Source organism: Lichenostomus cassidix, chromosome 24 (genome assembly GCF_008360975.1).
Source record: "Lichenostomus cassidix isolate B80296 chromosome 24, HeHo_3.0, whole genome shotgun sequence".
Classification (NCBI taxonomy): domain Eukaryota; kingdom Metazoa; phylum Chordata; class Aves; order Passeriformes; family Meliphagidae; genus Lichenostomus; species Lichenostomus cassidix.
This window is the reverse complement of record NC_139504.1, coordinates 1,543,525-1,560,713: the sequence shown is the minus strand read 5'-3', so window position 1 is coordinate 1,560,713 and position 17,189 is coordinate 1,543,525. Positions and strand designations below refer to the sequence as shown.

General features: G+C 50.7%; 1 protein-coding gene and 1 long non-coding RNA gene across 3 annotated transcripts in view; one reads left to right on the top strand and one right to left on the bottom strand.

Annotated features, from left to right (window-relative positions):
- CDON (cell adhesion associated, oncogene regulated) overlaps window positions 1–15,889 on the bottom strand; it is a 53,712-nt gene extending 37,823 nt beyond the window's left edge. The window contains exon 1 of one of the 2 annotated variants that reach the window (XM_085081920.1): window positions 15,686–15,889. The gene's annotated coding sequence lies outside the window, so the exon portion shown is untranslated. Of the gene's footprint in view, window positions 1–6,081; window positions 6,250–15,685 lie in introns of those variants that run through there. The other variant, XM_085081921.1, reaches the window with a different exon arrangement.
- LOC146427441 (uncharacterized) lies at window positions 9,406–13,111 on the top strand. Its single transcript, XR_014856413.1, has 3 exons — window positions 9,406–9,566; window positions 10,622–10,675; window positions 12,716–13,111. It is a non-coding gene; the product is annotated as an uncharacterized LOC146427441 (long non-coding RNA).
- Window positions 15,890–17,189: the final 1,300 nt, after the last annotated feature.

Sequence of the window (17,189 nt, the reverse complement as noted above, 5' to 3'; positions counted from 1 at the left end):
TAACGCCTAGCAGAGGGGAAGGGCCAGTTTAACTTTCCTTTAGGAGCACCAGTGGTTTCCCAGCACAGGAGCAGGGCTGTCCCCAGGGCCAGCCTGGCACACAGGGCAGCTGGCACACTGTCACACAGCTGTCACAGCCTGCAGACCTCAGCTGGATGGACATGAGCCATGCCAGAGCAGGGAGTAACCTGTGGGCTCACTGAAGCACCTTACTGAGCTGAGATGGGAAGACACAGGCACCAAACCAGCTGGGATTTCTGCAGCCCTGGCAGCAACCTTTTGTCTCTTACCAAAGCTTCACATTTGTCACTGTTTCTCCAGAAATCAGTGGTCTTCAGTGTAGAGCTCCACAGGTCTGGTCCTGACACCCTAACTTAACCCTCACCTCCAAATGAATTCGCTGCTACCCATGTTTGCCCCCAAATGAAGTTTCACACTCTAAAAGATGACAAAACACTGTTTTCCATGCATTCCCATGGTGCTGAGCTCCGGTGTCCTTCCAAACACAGCTGAGATCCTGCCCCACTTATTTACTGGACCGTGAATTTCTCCTCTCCACCCTTGCAGCTGAGGGCAGAGTCACTATGAAAAGAGCATTATCTCATCCCCATTTTGGTTTAGCTCCCTGAATCATCTTCCTGCCATCTCAGACCAGCTGGCAGGACAACACCAGGACCTCCCTTCCCAATTCACCACCCCACCTCGATCTGTTTCTGCACTCCCACTCCATCACTCCCTGCTCCAACATTCTTCCAACCTTTGGAGAGCTGTTCCATGAGAACAGCTAAACGAGGAAGGGTTTCTGCACTACCCAAACTACACCTATAAACGCTGGAGTAGAGCAGAAGGAGGAGGAGGAGGAAGGAAACAGCACACTCAGGAACAGAGGGAGTTATTCAGGTTGCCCACTCCACCTCCAGGAGCTGACGGCCTTTGCTAAGAAGCCCAAGGAAAAAGTGACTGAGAGCTGCTGCCTCAGGGGTGGCACTGCCCACCAGCTGCATCGTGACAGCCCTCTGGAGTATACCAGCTTTGGATATACAGATTTCCCATTTTTTCCTAAACAGCAGCAACTCAAAAATTGATTCACCCCACCTCACTTAATAATACCATTCATTATTTAACACCCAAGTTGGTTTTTTCACTTGGTCATTTGCTAGTATTACCAAGAAAAATTTCATTTTAACTTGCCATCAGTGCAACAAAACCAGCAAATTTTCAAACCGCCTAAATTTAGAGCAAATGAACCCCCTTGAATTAACTAAAATACTCTGGCTTCAGCGTGAGCAAGCTGAGTTAGATCATTAAATCTCACACCAAGACACCTTAAAAAAAAAAAAAAGAAAGAAAAAAAGGAGGTATTGAAGCCTGTGGCATTCCAAGAGAAAGCAATCAGACATTCCTGCCGCTCGGCTCCTCAGTGATCTCCAGAGCCTTTGATCACTGACTGTCTTCATGCTGTCCTCCTGGGGTCTGGCAAAATGAGTGTAACAGCTGGCACATAGACTTCATTAGCTTTCTGGGCTGGGAGGAGTGGGCTCCAGCCTGCCTGGGGCTTCACAGACTCAACGTCCCTGGTTTCTCCCAGTGCTTTCGGGGCTGGGGACACCTTGGTAGTGCCAGCAGTGCCCTCAGCACTCAGAGCAGCACTCAGAGCTGCTCCCAAAGCCACCAGTGCCACACGGGATGCCTAATGGAATGATGGATGGATTCCTAATGGATGGAGGGATTCCCAATGCCAACCCGCAGGGCTGAGAGTGCCAAAAGGCAACGGAGCCGGCCGAAGCCTCATTTTTATGAATGCTTAATGACCACTCAATCATTAACATCAACCTTTAAAAAGCAAATGCAGCACCTACAGTGTTCATTACCCTCCCCCTCCCCCCCTTTCAGGGTCTCAATCGAGTCAGTCAAGCGTGCAAACCGATCCTGTCGCCAGCAAAAGCATTTCCTTTCACTGTGGTCAGCCAAAAGCAGGGGAAAAAAATGGAAGTGACTTGGAGTTATGGCACCAAAAAGGCCAGACAAGCAAGGAAATAATCAACTCCACATGAGCCACTTCGAGCCCATCACAATGAAAAGGGCCTACGACTAACCCCAGGAAAGGTCAGCGGGACTATGGGGGTCAGAAGCTGAAAAAGGCAATAGCGAGCAGCTGCCAGCTGCAATAAGAATCAATGTGTTCCTAATTACACTCCGAAGAGAGGGCTCGAGCGCCGGGAAACGCCAGGCTGTAATCACAGCTTGGGCAGAAAGCATTCAAGTGCTCCCGTTTTACTCTTCTCCACCTCGAGCACTGGAACTGCAGCTTGTGTTACTAAGTCACAGGAAGCCGAGCGCTGGAGATAAGGAGCCAGGCAGCTACAGAAGGGGATTTTGTAAAAAACACCATAATTAGGCGTTTGTGTTGGAATTATGGCATCACCAAAGAGAGGATTTCGTGAGTGTAAGCAATAAAATTACGTTCTTCAAAGGGATTTTGCATGTGCTTTTAGGAAACGCACGGAACTCTGCCGAACAGTCCCATACGCCTGGGATTTTCTCAATCCTTCCCCCCCAAGAAAAACATCTGAAAGGGAAAACCCCAGAAAAAATCAGTTTGCTGACAGTGACCCTATAAACCAAGCATGAGAGACACAAACAGGTCAGAACACAATGAAATGGACGCCAAGGAATCCACAGAAACACTGAGTGGAGAGGCAGTTAAAAATTACAAGAAAAAGCCTCCTTTGATGTTCTGTTCATATTTATTTATTACATTTTAAACAAATGAAAGTGCACCTTCCAGATCCTTATCAGAAGGATAAGGATCTCCTGGATAAAGAAGAGAAATTGCAGTTGCTCAAACTTTGCAATCCTCAGCTTGGATTTCATAAATGCCTCCACATTTCTGCCCATACCTATGCCTGGCACCCAAAACTATCAGTGCTAAGCCACATCTGAGTGTTTCCCATGCAGATTCCCACCTAAGGATTCACTTGGCATTTTTAGTTCTTTCTAGATAATGTTTATTTTTATAAGCAGCCTTGCATGGAGCTTTTTTCTTGCTCCACACCCTTTAAACCCTCCATGAATCAGTGATGAATCCAAAGAGCAATTTTGGGGACTAAAGCCCCTTACCAATTGTGCAGCAATGCCTAATGGCACTTCACTTTTCACAGAATGGCTTGGATTGGAAGGGACCTTAAAGACCTGAAAGTTGGTATTTTTGTCAAAATACAGAGCAAGTGTTTGCTCGGGTGGCAGATGGCACGAAAAACAAACAATGTCAGACAGTGACTGAGTCCCAGAGAGGAGAGGGGATCCCACAGTGTGGTGGCCTTCCTGAATAATCAGGCAAATGTGTTTCCCACAAAGCTATAAAACACCCTAAATAATGTCACTAATTTACTCAAACTGTTCTAGGTAAAGTCCAGTGGCACAGGACAAAGGTGACACAAGAAGAGGTTAAGCAACTGAGGAAAAACCAGCAATATTAGCCCAAACCATGGCCAAGAGGCCGTGTGCCTCAAAGATGGAGAAGGAGATCTTTTTTATTGGATTTTTCTATTTTGCTCTCAGGCCTGGAAAGTCTCATGGCTGGTATCAGCTGTTGGACTCGGATCAAAGTTTAGCCTTCCATTAATCTTTTGAGTTCTATGTGAGGCTGATAGAGAATTTTTTTTTTTTTTTAGAAGACAGTTAAGATTACTCAGATACTTAATTTGCACTCCAATATTTCAAAAACACCTTGACTTTAGAACCTTGGTCTTGGCGTACATATGGTCTTGATAGAAGAACGCATGCTTTGGCATGGACTGGAGGAATGGGATTTGGGAGCCAAGGGGAGGAAATTTAACAGTTTGTGTACTGTGCCTCGACACACACAGAGAAAAACACTCCAGAGTCACGATTCTGCTCCTGAGACACAGCTAGGGTTCCCATCCTGCCATTCCAGCGCCGGTCATAGCAAGACAGGCATCAGGAGAAAAATAAATAAATCACCTCAGAAGCCACACTTTCTTCTCCGCAAACAGGCATAACAATTAGTTTAATTTTATTATTAACTTCAGCAAAAGAGCTGAGACAGTCCCCCTGCTGCCACACTAATGAAGTGGGAATGGCTCCTGCCTCCTCTGGCCTCGGGGGAAGCAGAGAACAGAGCATTAGCCTGATATACAGTTCTGCTGGGCTGCAATTATGCTTAAATGCCTAAATCAGGGCTTTCAGCCCCCAAGGGATCTGAGGGTATCATTAGTTTAACAGTTCCATCACAGTAGGCCAAATACATACAAAATTCTCACCCTTTGCTCTTCAAGGCCCCCCAGACCTCCCCTGTCTTGATCTCTCCTGCTTACGCACAACTTTGCCTCCTATTTCCATTTTCTTCCCCACATTTAGCTCAACACCTGTGCCGTTCCATGGAAGGGACACCTGTGACAGCTCTGCTGCCTTCAGCCACGTCCCCAAGGGTCCTGGGCCAACATCCCCTCCCTGCTCCTTCCTCAGGGCTGGCCTCAGCCTCGCAGAGAGGCGCCTGCTTCACTTCTCCAGCTCTGGTTTTCAGCAAGAATGAGATTTCGCAACCAGTTTTTCAGCCAATTTAAAGATGGGCTGCTGCCGAGGAGGGCAGCAACACCTTCCTTCAGGACCTGGCTTGCATTCTCCTATCTGCACCAGGGATCCTGCGGCCAGCGAGTGAGTCAGATCTGCTGGCAGATCCAGCTGGAAACGCAGCCAGAGAGAAAACGAGGTTCAGTTTTCACCTGGATCAGGGAGCAGCTTCAGCTCCCCATGCAGTCCTGGAGTGCTGGCCCAAAGGAGGGGCTGGGAATGGACATCCAAGAACAGGAACTTAGCACTTGAACAGCGTGAGGCCTCAGATCAACTCATGAAGCACCACCCCTGTATGTTTAATAAACCCTGGACTGCAAGAATGTGTGCAAAAATGAAGAAAAATATACAAAACCAAACGCCGAGTGAGACATGCCCATTTTCTCAAGGGAGCTAGGGAACTCACCATCCTAATTATCCCAGCTACAGGTGCACACACCACAGCAAGCTGGAGTACTGCCTCGGGGGGTGTATTTTTCCCTCCAAAAAGTTTTCATTTTGCATGTTAAAGAAACATCACCCGTGATTATAATTTCTCTATGGTTTCTAAAACCAGAATCCAGCATGAATAAAAAATAAAAAGGACTAGAACCACAGGCTTGTTCTGGTCATCAAGAAAACCTGTCAGACTCTCAGACAAAGGTGCTTGTGTCCACACAGGCTGCCTAAAGGTTCACTTCCAGCAGCACTCTCACACCTGGGCAGTTTAGCCGCGAGAGAACATTGATGGAAAGAATTGGAACCATGGCTGAGCTCTGTCAGAGGACAGCGAGCTCATTCCCGAGGCAATTCCAGATGAACACTGACACCTCGTCCTTTGGTAGCCTCCAGCAAGCAACAGCTCTAAAAATCACAGACAAATGGGTTCTTTTAGCTGCGCTAGCCCGAGTCCAACTCGGTGTGTTGTAACTTGCAGGGATCCATGCTATCCGTGAGCCCTTAAAGGGAAGCACAGCCATTAAATCCACACCTGCAGCCAGAATTTATAGCAACCTCATCTACTGCTGTCTTACATCATAGGCAATTAGGAGCCTGTGAACTCATGGCTGCAGGATATGGGAGGCGCACTGGAACAGGAGAGCCAAGCCTGTGTTACAGCACAGTCGTTAGTCACCTTAGAATTCACTGTGCCTGCAGACGGCTGGAATTGTGCACGATTCAGAGCAACAGACCCATTTGGACTCTGTTTTCTAAACAAATGTGCTGCCCTGCACTCCAAATCACTGCTTCCCCTCCTGTTACGGCTGTCCACATGCTGTCACAGGCAATGCCAACACTCCCTTCCACTGGACCCAGGCTCCAGGCAGAACAATGCTTATTAAAAAGCAAACCAGCTAACCAGGGACAGCTGAGGGAGAGAGCAGGAAAGACCCTGGCCTTTCCTCCCCCGATTAAAACAAGCCTTCGCACAATCCATCCTCCAGCCTTACAGTAATTCAGTTTTACTGCTCTCCTCCCCTCCCTTCCCCCATGCTCAAAAGACCAAACCTGGTTTCAAAATTGAAGTCCGAGCTCTCCGGCAAACAAACGCTTCTGCACTTCTTCACCTCGAGGAAAGGAATCCTGACACAACTGACAATATTGCTTAGCAAAACGAGCCCCTTTGCCTCAGGCCCAGATAAAAGCAGCAGCTAGGCAGAAAAATAAATGAAAAAATGGTGTTGGTCAGGCCAGGTTTGCTACAACAAACCAACCTGGCTCCCAGGCAAGGAGAGGGGTGGTGGAACATGGGGGAAAGAGAGGGAGGCTTTGGGTTGGCTTTGCTCAGTGGTGTTGTGCAACTGAGCACCGGCGTAGCTTCCCGCCTCCTTCCTCATGCCAGCACAGCCGAAGGAGAGCCTTGATCCAAGGGAGGGAGGCAGCAGTGATCATGAAGCTCTAGCCTGAGGGTTTGGCTCCTCCAGCCCTCCTGCTTCACCCACTGCAGCCAAGCTCTGGGTCGCCGCTGGCTCAGCCCTGCCAGCACAGGGACCCCTGCCCAGGGCTGGGGGCACTCGGGGCAGCACTGTCACAGTGGCACAGGGTGTGAGTCAGAGCCCAAACCTCCTCCTGAGAACCAGGGCCATGGCAGCTGCTCCCAGCAGAACCAGTTCAAACACGAGCAACTGATAGGAAGGGAGTTAAGTTTCATCACAGGGACCAGGGAGAAGGTTCCGCCAGGTTCACCTGACTGTGCCCTGTTCTCACTCGCACAGACACATCCCGCTTTGCCGAACGGCATTTCTGCTCGGACATCCAACGGCAGACTGGCAATTCCTGGAGACACCTTCCCAAAGGGAGATGCATGCTGCAGCCACAGCTTCACCACGCAGGAAGAAAGTTCCAGACTCCTCATAGCACATCAACTCCCCCAGGAGACTTTAATGCCGAGCTCAGCAACACGGGGGCCCCGCAAAGATAACCGGCTGCCGGGATTGATTCCATCCCACGTTAGCATCCATCAGATAGCATGAAAAACAAGATTAAGCAGCACCACGGCATTAGTCTTCATTTAAACTTGGCAAAGAAAGCAAATGTTTCTTTTTTGTTGGCTTCTCTCTGCGTGTTTTTTAAAGCAGTCCCAGGCTCAGCCAGAGAAAGGTGCCTGGACTGTTTAATGTTGGGGGATTAGAAGGGACAACACTTGTACACTCGCCAGAGCCCAGATAAGCAGCGAGTGCTCGGGTTAAGCAGGCGAGCATCTGCCTCCTGCAATATATACATTGCCCCAGTGAAAATAAACAGCTTCACACCTTTGGCTCAGAGAAGGACTTGAGCTTCTTCTGCATCCTCAACCTGCAGCCTCTCCACTGCAGGACGAAGGGTCAGAAGGGTGAAGGTTACTCGCAGTTCCCTTATTCCGAGTATAAGGCTGGGAGTTTTGTCTCCTCTCGCACTGGGTAGAGCCTTTGCTGCTGCACATCAGATCTGGTGTTGCTTCCTTGTGCTCACTGTGCCCAGAGCTGTTTCAGACAAACTCTGAACAAGTACACTTTCTATGTGTGCTGGTTATGTTCAAGCCATGACAAATGCACGAATTAGGAAAAATGCTAACTTGGAAACTGGACCCTTTTTTAAGTGCTCAGCCACAAAGTCCCTAATCTAGAAAACCACACCTCAATTTAACACTGCCACCCCAGGCACTGGAGATCACAGGGCTGAAGACTAAAGCCACACCACTGCAATACCCACAGCCTACAGTCTGCTCCTAACTCCTCTCTGGTCCATCCTGACACACAATTTGGAAGTGCAGTCTGCACCCCAAAACCATGCCTCAGTCTGAATAGCTGAATTTAAAATTATATCATTAAGCTCAAAATTTCAACATACTTAGAGAGTTTTGATAATAACATTTTTGATTACATCCGTTGCCAGCTTCCTTCTACACCCTGACAGAGATTTAAAGTATACATTCCTATTTCATTCTGCAACAGAGATTAGTGGCAGGAACAGAAAACATCTTCTGTTCCAAAAAACCCTCGGGGTTTTCCTCCTTCTCTTGCATTTTATTAGAGGAGTCTCAAATCTCCACCGAGCTGTGATACACTGTCACTGCAAAGCATTTAAGGCAACAAGTATCTGAGCTCTACACTGAAACACACCTTTGGAAAAAGCTCCTGAAAAACAAAGATTTCCAAAGCTATCCCAAAGGTGAAAGAGCTCCTCAGCAGTAACAGCCCTCAGCAAGCTTTATGAAAATTTGAGCCTACGCTCGAGCGTATGGCACACAGAGCCCTAATTCAAGAACTTTTGTGAACTCTTATCGTGGGGAAGGGGGGGAAACAAAGGAAAACCACATGCTATTGTTTATTTTGACTCCGCAATACATTTAATCTACATGGAGTTGGAACATTACACAGCAAAACTCCTCAGCTCCCAGAAATTATGTACAGGCAACAGCAGCAAAGCCCATTCTCCAAAGGGAAAATGCCATTTTAAGTGTGTTAACTTCACCCCACTCAGCACAGAAACTCTCCAAAATGCAGCTGAAATTTGCCACCAATGCTTCCAACCCCACACCCCAAGAGCATGGGATCAAGGCAAGGCTACTGGGACTCATGACACAAGGAAAGCCAAAGCTGGAGACTTTCACCAACCTGACCTCGAGCTATTGCAGCTTTTCTCAGCAGGACTGTGACAGCCTGGGGGGGTCCCAGAGCAGAAAGAGGAGCCCCAGGCATGTCACACCCTCACACCTCACATCCTCTTTGAGCCTATCAACAGGAGCAGACCTTGATGCATTCCGAGAAGCTAAAGCAACAAGACAGAGCTTTATGAGCTGCCAAAGAATTATTCCAGTGTATCCACAGGGATGATAACAGATTTTGCTGCATGGATTCCATTGCTGTAGCAGCACAACTCCCTTGTATCTACTAGCTGCACAGCCCTGTATCCTACTGGAGATGTGCTAACAAGGACTGCCCATGTGTCACTGGCGGCCCTTGGTGTCCAGCTCCAGGACATCCCTAAGCAGCTCCAGAGGCCGTGGCTCTGCTGATGAGTTAACACCACAGATCTGCCCTGGCACAACTGAAAAACCATCTTCCTAAATATCATATTGCTGTTCTAAGCCACCCAATGCCATCCCCTCTGTGCCCAGTGAGTTCAGTCCCCCAGCCCCAATATTCCAGCTCCTTTACACAACTTCTGGACCCAGAGTTGTGCAAAGAGCTGTACCTCATGTTGGGGCACAGTCCTGGCTGCTGAGAGACCAGAGCTGAGCGAGCTCAGCCCAGGCAGGTGCCAGCATCAACACGATGGTGAGGAGAGAGTGCAGACAGGTGATGTCATGGCCAGAGCAGACAGGTGACATCACAGCCCCAGCAGCCCACAGGCACCTTCTTCTCTCCATCCCAGGCTCAGCAGGGCTGTGGTTTATCTTCTCTGCACCTGGGAGCAGAGGGCTTTGGCACAGCCCCATCCTCACCCTGCGCTGGGCTGGGGGTTGGTGCAGACACAGGTTGCTGTGAGGTTTCAACAGGCTGAATGAAACGGTGAAGAAAGATGCTTTTCACAGGGGGAGGGGAGGGGAGGCACACACGTACTGAACAAATCATCTGTTTGGAGCGCTGGCTCCTACTTGTTCTCAGTTATATTATTCACTCAAGGGTGGATTAATCCATCACTGCAAAGGAATCTCCTGATCTCAGAGATAAAGGCAACAAGTCATGCACTGACTGTCTGTGGATCCTCCTGGAAATGGCCAGCCTTTCTCATGGCCTTATTTGGGCCGATCTATTAGCTCTCAACTAACAAGCAAAAAAAAAAAAAAAAAAGAACAATATTAAAAACTGAGAAGATACCACCTGAACACAGTAACTTTAAGTGGATTGATCTGGAAACAGGCAGGGGATTTCAACTCTAAACAATCATTGTTTGTTTCAGAAGGGGCCACATGAACTGTCCCCTTCCCTTGGTGTTGTTCCCCAGGAGAAGAACAACCACCTGGGTCATGGCTGAGCACTTAAAAAGGGTCCACCTTTCAAACTGGCATGGAAAAAAAGATTAATTTCTTGCACGATTCTTTAGAGTGAGGCCTTTTACCCAGACTAATGGTTTCTTTTACTCACTGGGGACTGGGAAATGAAACCCCCTGGTGTCATTGTCCTGCAGGAGCATCTCCAGCTAGAGCAGGCTGCACTTGGACACAAGGTGCCTACACAAAACACAATGGCAATTTCAGGAGGTTGGACATCTCCAGCATGTCTGTCCTCCTGCGCTTCAGCAGATGCCATGGAGCAACTACAGAGACATTCAGGATCTGTCTGCTCTTCACCTAAGAATCAGGGGAGCTGAGAAGATCCCCCCACAGCTCCCCTCTGCTGGAGCTGGCAGCCCACAATGCTGGGGGCTCACCAGCATACAGAAGGTGAGCTGGCAGGGAATACTTCACAGGCAACACAACCCTCAAACACCTTTGAAGAGATAAAACACCCTCAAACCCCTCCAAAAATGCAAATTTGTGGTGCTAAGCCTCTTTGCCAAGACTGTTTCAATGAAGGGTTGCTCATGGCTTGAGCATTTGAGTCCTTGTCTTGGCATTTGATAGGTTCACTACAAGGAAAACCACGGGCTACAAGGCAGAACCACCATAGACTGCGAGGTAGGAAACATTAAACTTCTCTTTGAATTAAACAAATAAGACTCAACCACTCGGTTCACTATCAGATTCAATGGTTGGAGTCTGCGGGGAAAGCTAAACAGCAGAACCCAGGGTATAAATCAAAGGTGTGATGAGAGAGACAGGTGAGGCCAAGGGTGTGGTTTCACCTCTCAGCTCTGCTGCATGGAGCAGCGGCTGATGCCAAAGGAATGGTTTCCTTCTCCTTCCTTGGCATGCTCAGCTCCCCACCCCAGCTCCCTCCTGCTGCCAAGCTGATGCCAATCCCCAGCCAAGCTGGTCGTGCTCACTCCAGGCTTTAGGGAATGATTGTATCCTTTCCCCGTGCCATTTCTGTGAGCTGGACTGGTTCAACTGGGTATTTCCAGAGGCAGGAGATGGAGAGGGCTGGCCAGAAGCTCTCTTTCTCTGCAAGGCACCCACCCTTGGCTCAGAGCAGAGCGACTGCATCAGGAGACAGCAAAGCCAATTTAGAAGGCACTAAAAGCTGCCAAAAGGGGCCATGCCCCCACCAGCCCCTCCAGGGCCTTCCTAGTCATCCAAGTGGAAGATTTAACAACTTTAACTGCAGGGCAAGATCCAGGAAAGTTTGGGGCTTGGGTACTTTTTTTTTTTTGAAGGGTTAGCTGGAGTCACTCCCCTGCGGCTGCTCCACCGCTGGATTCCCGCAGCAGGGAAGAGGCAGGAATGTACCTGCCACCTCCTGCAGCAGCGAGTCCTCCGTGGAGCTGTAATGTGAAACTGCGCCCAAGGAGCTGGGGAGGGGGAAAAAGGGGGGAAAAAAGCAAAAAAAAAAAATAGAGTCCCACCTGGCTAGAAGAGCTCCGAGATATCTCACAGGTATGGAAAATAGGAAAACAACCCACCTTACATGATTGTTTTCCCTCCTGTTGAAAGACAGCAGATATTTCTCACACAGAAAGAATGAGTAGGGGTTTAATGGAAAAGGCAGGTGGTCTGGATGCACAAGGCTCAATCCCTCACAGGGCTGAACAAGCATTTCCCCTAAAGTGATCACTGTCACCGGAGAATTATCATCCCCACCAGAAAGGGAGAAGTGAGCTGGGGAAAGTAAGTGGAAAACTCTGACACACACAGCCCTGGAAGCTGTACTGAGCCATCTACCAAGGAAATTACTGGAAGAACACTCAACTTAAAAGAAGTGAATACATATATATACACACACACACACACAAAGGAAACTATCTAGTCTAGAAATTCTTGGGCCAGGGTAGTTGGAGACCTCCAGCCAGCCAAAGTAATACAGCAAAGAGGCTTTTGCTGGCTTTGCCAAAGACAAACATTATCCCAGAGCAAATGATGCAGGATAAGGGGACACACAATAGCAGGGTTTGCTCAGGGAGGCCTCCAGGAGAGCAGAAAGGGAGTAGGAAAGGGAAAACACCTGGAGAACTGACCAACTATTGGCCCATCTGTTAACAAAATACGTCAAAATAGCAAAAATAGTGGACAGAGAACACAGTTTGGTGCTCGCGTACCAGCTTTAATTCAGGATTGCCAGGCAAGCTGCAAACTCCCATTTAAGGAGGATATTTGACCAGTTCCACTTGATACAAGGTTTTTAGCTCAGTCTCACCCCAGCTGCAGACAGCAACTGGCTCTGAAGCTCCCCAGCTCACTGAAACACTGAAAACCAGAGAACTGACAGCAAACCACTGCAGGGAGGAGGAAGAGGCAGAACTCAGCTCAAGGGAGCCACTCACTAGTCAGCAGCTCATAAGCAAATCAGGAGACAAAAACCTGACTCTGCATTAAAAGGCCAAGTTTACAGTATCAATTAATTTATACAAATGAGATGCTGCCTAACAAAAGATGTTCGGCAGGTTTCTGAGCTGCCAATTAAAGTGATTCCATAGAAAACATTACCTGAGATACCCAATCCCAGCAGGTTTGTGGGTGAGGACACACTCAGTCTCAGGGCTTCTGGTATTAACCAAAGGTTTCAAAGCTTCGTGGAAGCTCACCAACAGGTTCACCACATTTCCATGTTGCTCTGCACAGGATTGTGTGCCAAGACCACAGCACTGCAATGAAACCCCTCAAGAGTCACATCTGTGGACATGGGAGCAAGGAAGATGCAGAATAGGAGGTTTTCCACCACAGGCTAAAAGGCCTGGCAGAAAGAGAAGAGGTAAAGGAACTTTTGGAGAAGGTGTGAAGAGTGGGTTTAGTGGGTGATATGGGAAATCCAAGTGAAGCTCAATGCCTTTTTACACACAGAACCAGAAACAGCTCACATGACCTGCGAGTAACCTCTTCAATATCGCCCATTCTGCAGATCCATGTGCACATACAAACACTCAGAGACCAGCCCCTGAGCCACAGCTCCTCACACCCAGCCCTGCAAACAACCCGAAATCCCAGCAGCTGGTTCTGCACACACCCAGCCACACCAACACCACCGCCAACCATATGGGAGAAGGCGCTGCTGACTGTACCATCGCATCAGAAAACAGCTTGAATCCCAAAATTATTTGATCATCACATGCTTCCCAGTTACTTTTTTAGCACTGAGACTTTGTTGGTCTTGCACTTCATGGCAGTGCCTTATTTGAGCACCCACCAATGCCCTGGTCATGGTATGCCCAAGGCCTCATTAGGCAGAGGGGGATTTATGAAATGCTGCACCCTGGTGTGGCTGTGCATTCACAATCCATTGCTTTGCTTCCCCATTTCCACATCTGCAGAAGCAGTCTTTAAACGAGCCAGGGTATTTTTAAGCTCTGACAGTTAAAATCCTCAAGTGACATCACCTGAAGTCAGTGCACAGCTGCCTTATTCCTCTGGCACACCAGCAAGCCAAAGTAAGCAGGAGCCTCATTTATGGGCTTACAGCACACCTTGAGATAATGAAAGCACTGGTGGGACTTGCCCTGCATAGCCAAGCCTCTCCTCGCACAGCTTTTTTCCCCCCTCCTCAGTTTTGGGGTAAAACCCAAAAGTTTTAGCACCAGAGCAGCCCAGTGATCCAGCAGAGGGGTCACACAGCAGGGCCAGCCCAAACCCCACTGCCACTAGCCCGGGAGTTTGGTGGCAAAGAACACAGAGCTGGTATCCCACCAGAGAAAAAAGATAAAAAAATCACCCAGACTGCAGGGAAGATAGCAAAAACCAACCCCCCGAGCTACTTCCCGCGGTGTACCCGCGCTTGCCCGCCCACACTTCACCTTGCTCACACGGGCACGGCTGTTTACGAGCACTCGGAGCAGCTTAAGGGTGTAAATCGCATTAATCCAGGCGACAAAGCCACTGCGCTCATCCTCGGGTGAGTTACTAATCCCTCCACACCACAGCCGTTCCCATCTCACTTCCTACCCCTTGAGGAGGAAAAAAAAAATACCTTTTAACACTGTAGGTAGCTCAGTGGATGCCACCTTCTATCTGAGTGCAGCTTTCAATAGCTTTGAGCAACAGTCCTGAGTCTCCCCACAAGCCTGTGGATTTTCTGGGATGCAGACCAAGCCAGTCAGAGGCTTCCCTCTTCTTACGGAAAGGGGAATACAGGTCAAAAATATTTATTTCTTTTTAATCACTCCATTACCGAGTACTCCCCACAAGACAGGCTGGCAGCTGCTCTTGAAAAAGCAGGGTTTGGTTTCAATGTGTTTGACTCACACTCTCGACACCTATTTTAATTCGGTGGAACAAAAGCGTTCTGGCTGTAATTGAGGCAAATAATATCAAGTTTAACAGAAAAGCATTAAGAAATTGTGCTGGGAAACGTTCAGGGCAAATTTTTGGAATACAGAAGGAGCTGGCTGTCGCCCTCAGCAACTGCTACCACAAAAGCACTTTTTCTCCTTAAAGCAGCCACGGGCAGGCTGCACATCCCATAAATCGCATCTGTCAAAACACCCGAGTCGTGGGAGATGAGGAGAAAAGCAAACGGGCTCCACGCAGCTCGGCTGGCAGCGCCAGCACCCCAGGATTACCTGCTTTGTTCAAGGAAAACGCCGGGCCACGAAGGATAAAACCCCAGAGGACCGAAGCTTCCACGCTGCCGGTAACCTCGGTGACCGTGGCTGGTGTTTGGGTTGGTAAATTGTATTTCTAGTGCATGTGTGAAAGATACAGCTCACTGAGTAAACAGCCCTTCAGAGCTGACAGCTTTACAGCCGCAGGCTCGGCGCGACTACTCCTTCCCAGAGGCAGCAAAGCAGTTGGGGAAAGCAGTAAAATAATAATTAAAAAGAAAAAGCTACATAAAGCCATCACATTTACCCTTTCACCAGCCCTTTACACAGCTACGAGGCGGGGGCAAAATAAACATTGCCTGTTTTCTGCCCGACAGTGTGTCACGGCTGAGAAACACGTCCCTTTTGGTTTAAAAAACATCAGTATTGGAAGCATGGGATAGACGACTGGAAAGTTCTTCCATTATAGTCAGGAACTATATAATTTATATTTTTTTTTCTGGCAAAGAGACAGACAAAGCAAGGGAAAGTAATTTAAAATTCAAGAATCGCGTGGCTTCAAGAACGCAGGCAGCCTAATGCAATAATAATAATAATAATAAACAGAGATAAGATGTCAGGATGCTTTACAGCCAGCGTCCTCAGGCATCACACACCACCTCCTGCCTCAGGCACTGACTTTCCACCGCTCTAATTGCAGAGAAAAGTGACCTTACAGGTTAAAAACACTGAGATTAACCATTTTAAGGCGGTTAAGAGGCTGGACGCGACCCCAAACCCATCCCCTACGGCACCTCCTCCGAGCAGAGCAGCGTTCAGATGACAAATAGAGCGGAGCGGAGGAGCGTTCCCAGCGAAGCTACCCCGTAAATCAGCGCCAGGCAGCTCGGAGGGCTCGTCCCGCTCCCGGCGCGTCGCACCGGCTCCCCGAGGCACGGAGCGCGGCGGAGCCCCGCGGGTGACTGGAGCCACCACCTGCGGCCACCCCGCGCGCGCCCGCCCGCCCCTCCCGCGCGCCGCCCGCGCCCCCTCCGCGCGCGGGAAGAGCGCGCGTTACCTCTCCGCCGCGCCCCCTCCCTGGTCCCGGTCCTGGTGCCGGTGCCGCTCGGCGGCGGCTCGCCAGGACATTCCAGGCTGGGGCGGGCGTCCCGGCGGGCGGGAGCCTCCATCCAGCGCCGCCCGGCCGCTCGGCGCCGCTTATCTCCCCCCGCGCCGCGCTCCCCGCCCCGCTCCCACCGGCGCCCCGTGTCGGGGGAGGTGCCGCCGCCCCGCCCCGCCCCGCGGAGCGAACCAACGCCGGCCGGGGGGAGCAAGGGTGCCCCGCGGGCGGAGCCACCGCCCGGGGAGGGGGGGGGAGCGGGCTGTGGTGAGCGCGGCCGGAGCGGGCGGCGAGCGGGGCGCTGCGGGCCCTTTAAGGGCGGCGGGAGGGGTGGGGGCGATGCACGTGCGCGCGGGGAGCCGCGGGGTCCTTGCGCCGCCGGGCAGAGCACGGCCGGGAGAGCGCGCTCCCGAACCGCCGGCACCCGCGGGAGCGCGTCCCCGAACCGCCGGCACCCGCGGGAGCGCGCCCCCGAACCGCCGGGACCCGCCGGACCGGGCATCCTTGTGAGCGGGGACCCTCCGGCACCGCGCACCGACCCGCCGGGACCCGCCGGGACCGAGCATCCCCGTGAGCGGGGGCCCGCGGCACCGCGCCCCCGAACAGCAGGTGCACCGGGGCACCCACGGACCGGGAAGGCGGGCACCGAGCCGCACCGCCGGCGTGCCCCCGTGTGAGCGGGCAGCAGCAGCCGCGCACCCACTCACCTGCGCTTGAGCAGCCGTGGATCCGCATGGCCACCGAGCCGCACGGCCCTGCACCGCGCACATGGTACCGGCACCGCGCACTGCGCTCATGCACCCGCACCACCTCACCATCTCTCAGCCCTTTTCCTCCGTGTGACAGTCACACACACAGCCGGGCTCCCTTGTCAGCCGTGCCCCGTCGCAGCGCACCTGAGCACCGCACCGCGGGGTCCCCGTGTCGCCTCCCGGGAGCCTCCCCTGTCTCTGCAGGTGCGGAGCTCATCCCGTGCCCAGCCCGCTCGTTGCCACGCCGGACAGCACACGCTTCCCACTCCGGCTCTCCTGCAAGCAGTTGTATGCTCAGAGTGTCCCTGGAGTGGCTCTGGCTTTTTCCAGAGGGCTCAGAAATGCCCCAAATGTGCTCCGTGCGTCATCTTCCTCCAGATAACACCACCAAGAACCCCATATTCGGGCTAAAAATAGCAAAAAGGGGCCTTATCGAGGGCTCATCCTGTACCCAAACCATTGACCCCTTCCGAAAGATCCCAAATACACCCAAAATATACTCAACGTGCCTTGTTTGGTTTTTTTTTTTTGCAATTTGCTGTATTTTGGTCACATCCATACGTGGTAGCTGGAAAGGGATTTATCCCACGGAGGGTTTCACCTGGAAAGGCTTCAGCAACTCATGAAGCAGGCTGCAAAGAAACACGGTTGCTCTGTTTAAAAATACAGAAAGAAAAAAAAAAAAGTTAAACCCCCCCCCCCAAAAAACT